This window comes from Myotis lucifugus, unplaced genomic scaffold, assembly GCF_000147115.1.
Source record: "Myotis lucifugus unplaced genomic scaffold, Myoluc2.0 scaffold_186, whole genome shotgun sequence".
Lineage (NCBI taxonomy): Eukaryota > Metazoa > Chordata > Mammalia > Chiroptera > Vespertilionidae > Myotis > Myotis lucifugus.
In genome coordinates this window covers 15,423-19,820 of record NW_005871234.1, presented here as the reverse complement: position 1 = coordinate 19,820, position 4,398 = coordinate 15,423, and the positions used below count along the sequence as shown (strand labels likewise).

The window sequence follows — 4,398 nt, the reverse complement described above, 5'->3', positions numbered from 1 at the left end:
GCCATTTCAGGCTAGCGGGTGACTGAAGCTCCCAACTGCTCCTTTTTTTCTTTTTCTTTTTCATTCTGGCCAGCTTTAGCTCTGAGGCTCGCTGCTGAAAGCAGGTTTCTGGCCTTTACCTTCTGTATTGATACAATGTTGCGGTCCGGCTGGCTGAAGCCCAGCTGACTGAAAGCCGGTTTCTAGGGTTTTGTTTAGCTTCTATATTTGCAACATAGTTGCTTAGAGTTGCAGCTGAGAGGCCGGCAAGTCAGGCGGGGAACGTTGGAGTCTGCAGTCCCTGGAGCAAGCAAGCCTCCCTGTTTGCTTCAGTGCATGGCTGCCGGCCGCCATCTTGGCTGACAGTTAATTTGCATAAGGATATGCTGATTAGCCAATGGGAAGGGTAGCGGTCATACTCTAATTACCATGTTTCTCTTTTATTAGTGTAGATGATATACTAAGTCAAAAAAATGACTGGACTATAAGCAAGTATGGTAGCAGGAAGGAAACCTCCAATATGGTAAAGAACATCAGCCTTAAGCAAATATCTGGATTTGGCCCTTTCCACCACCACCCCCCCCGCATCATGCTCACTCCCTAACTATTGACTGTTAGTCAGCCCATTATGCAATGCATAATAATCTGATTTTGGGGAAATTTCCAATGATCTGAAGACACCCGCCCTTTAGGAGGGGTGCCACTGAATGACTTCATGCAAAAGTGGCTAACTCCCACAAATAAAATTTAACACTAATGTAGCACAGTATTTTTAAAAAACACAAACCCTAACTAGATTCAATGTTTTAATTTTGGTCCTGTTGCTTGCTAAAAATGTCACCCCAAGCAAATTAGTTAACCCACGCCTGTTTGATCATGTGAAAAATGGGAATAAAAACAATACCCACTTAAGAAAGTTGATGTGAAGAATAATTAAAACTATACCTCCTGATATACCACAGGTGCTCAAAACATGTTAGACAATAAACAAAATGCTTTGTTTAAGAAGCAGGTAGGAATTTGTTCCTTTTAAGACTCAGATAATTTTTGAAATTTCCAATATGGTAGTAGAAACAAACACATTTATACACACACGTGTGTGGTATATGAGACACACTGGGAAATTTGAGTACTGAATGATTACTTAACATTAAGGAATTATTATTTTAGGTGTGTTAAGCATGTTTTTCTCTAAATATTTAGAAGAAAACTTCTGAACTACATATTTATGAATGATATGGGATCTGCTTTAAAAAAATAAGGTGGAAAGTAGAGACAAGATTGACCATTAGCTTGTAATTTTTAATGCTGGATGATAGGTATACGGGTAGTGAATCATTGTATTATGCTTTAGTATATGTTTAGAATTTTTCCATAATATAATGTTTTTTTAAGTAAAAAAAATTCAAAACAAAAGGGAGTTGGAAATATTTGCTCATTAGCAGGGACAATAGGGCAATTAGTTTAAAGTTTAAGAAAATGAAGACTGCAGAAATGAGGCAGAAAAAAAGTATGAAGCTTTAACAAGACTGGAACAATATACGTATTTTGGTATTTAAGGGGTTCAAGAGTTAAAAAAATAACCCAAAATGTAGGTACGTCAAGGTCACCACTAAGAAAATATCAAAATATGTGTATCTTAAAACTTTCTATGTTCCCCAAACCTTTTCTTTCAAAACAAAATCTTAGAAAGTAACCCTCACTGATCTCTATAGCTCTGCTTTATTTCTAACACCTCACCTTTTTCCTTACTGTCTTCCTTTTCATTATTCTCTTTTTATCTTCCATAAATCTATACTTCCCATTTTAATTTTCAACCACAAATATAGATCCCAGGACATAAAACTGAAGCAATGAGAGAGCCAGTCAAGCTGGATACAAAGAGGTACTTACCAGCTTTCCACAAATAAAACTACTTTCTGTTTTGGAGGACCTCTACACTACATGTCAACACTCAATAGCTTGTTTTTACACAAAACAGCCCAAATTATGTTACCAGGCACCCATGCTGGAAGCACTGTGTCTTAGTACATACAGCATTTTACTAAGAATTTGGAAAGATTTATGTAAACCTTCACCAATATGCATTTAGTTATGTAGAAGGAGTAGAATTTGGACTCCAATAGTCTGTCCTGTGTTCTTATCCTGCCTCTGCAACTACCAGCTGAGAGCATTCACTCTAATTGTGAGCATCTAATACATACTTGGACACTGGGACAGATACAAAGGTGAACATAACACTCACATAAATAAATGGTTACAATGTTTTGCTAAGTGTTCCAAAAGTTTATCAATTTAACCTAAATTCCTTAAGCCCCTTCTTTTTAATTAAAAGGGAGTACTCACAGGTTGCAATTTTGTGTCAAAAGAAAAAGACGCTAAAGATCTGTAATAAAAGTAACAGCTGACATTTATTCAACAGCTCCTACCAGCCAGGAATAGAAGCTTTCCCTACACTGTCTCAATCCTCACAACAATGCCAAGTAGGTAGTAGTAATCACCATTTTGCAGAGAAGGAAACAAATTCAGAAAGACTAAATTAACTTACTCACAATCTCACACATATAGTAAGAGGAAAAACAGGGATTCGAATCCAGATCTTCTGATTCCAAAGCCTATTATCTCTCCACTAAACTATTTCTCTCATTTTCTTTCACTACATGAAAACAAAATTTCCAGAGATCCCCTTCTTAAGTGCACAGAAGAGAAAAAGCTTTAAGACAGCCAGGAAATACAAAGTCATCATGGAGATCATAAGAAGTGTTTTTTTAAACCAAATTATCTGATATATACAGCCTCCATAATGAAAGATGACATGCAAGAGATTGAAAAACTATTAATATAACCAATATTCAAAGTAATAGACATGTGACATAAATAACTAGTTAATACAAATGAGTATGAAATGTTGTGATTTCTTCCAACTGCTTTATCTTTACCCTTACTTGCTTGAACATGAACAACCAAGGAGGAAATGGCCCAGCTCAGTGTAATGCAGTGATGGTGAACCTATGACACGGGTGTCAGAGGTGACACACGAACTCATTTATTTGGTTGATTTTTCTTTGTTAAATGGCATTTAAATATATAAAATAAATATCAAAAATGTCTTTGTTTTACTATGGTTGCAAATATCAAAAAATTTCTATATGTGACATGGCACCAGAGTTAAGTTAGGGTTTTTCAAAATGCTAACACGCCAAGCTCAAAAGGTTCGCCATCACTGGTGTAATGTGTTATCATGTTGAGCCCATTTAAGAATTTAAAAGTGCATTTAACAGTGTATGAAAATACAAAATAAAGCGTCATGAAATGCTGTCAAATTTTTTAAAATGCAACGTAAGCCCACTAAGTGTTGAATAACTAAACATCAACAAAATTTAAAGCCATGTTGAAATAATGTAAATTATGCGTTTTTTTCTGTATAAACTTCATTAATTAATCTTTTTTAAAAATATATTTTACTTATTTTCCAGAGGAAGGGAGAGGCATAGAGAGTCAGAAACATGGATGAGAGAGAAACATCAATGAGTCGCCTCCTGCACAATGTGAATGGCAAATAGAACCAGCGTCAAAATAAATGAACACTTTTACATCACATAAAGAAAAAAGAAACATTTTTGTGTGTGTGCACAATTCCAAAGCTCGTTAGCAAAGGAATCTGAACCAACATAAATCGCCGGATCCTGGTAACAAATTTTTCTTCAGACCTCCTTCCGATTAAAACGGCATCTCCCCCCCCCCCCCCCCCCCAGAATGCTGCCAAACAGTAACATTTAAGCTTCACAAAAATTAGCTGGATGCTGCCTTCACTATGTCTAATGATTCAATCCAACGCAAGATTTTGTAGGACTATGTCTCCTTCGTTCGCATTTACCTCTAACAACAAAAAGGAAGTTTCAAACGTCCCCCAAGACTGATGCGTGTGGCTCCCATTTGCCCCCCACCTTTAACAGAAGGGGGCCCAAGGCAGGCGTCACCCAAAAATAACACGCGAAGGAGCCGTATTCGAGATCCCCCGGAGAGATGTGGAGAGAAACATCAGAGCCACGGACGCGCGCTCCGTGCCCCGCACCGAGGTGACACGTCTTGGCTCCCACACCCGCACCGGGCAGGCGTGAGAAACACCGACGGCCCAGGGCCGGCGGGTCCTGCCAGTTCCCTTCCGCCCCGACTCCCGCAGCCCCGGCCCCGACCATGCTCTTCTCTCCCCGCGCTTCTTGCACAACGTCGCGGGCGCCAAGGCGCGAGCTTAAAGTTCCGCCGCCCCTGCAGGCCCAACGGGGACGCTCCCTCCCTCCGCGGCGGGCTCACCGCCGCTTCGCTCGGCTGTCAGGCCTCAGGCCCCAGGCCCGGCGCCGCTCCCGGCAGCCCCGGGCCCGTGGGGAAAGGGCCTTCCCGGGCCTTGCCAAAAGATTT

At 40.0% G+C, this 4,398-nt stretch overlaps 1 protein-coding gene across 7 annotated transcripts in view; it reads right to left on the bottom strand.

Annotated features, from left to right (window-relative positions):
• Positions 1 to 4,398, bottom strand: part of ZNF638 (zinc finger protein 638) — an 81,459-nt gene that overhangs the window by 76,628 nt on the left and 433 nt on the right. The gene's annotated exons all lie outside the window — the stretch shown is intronic.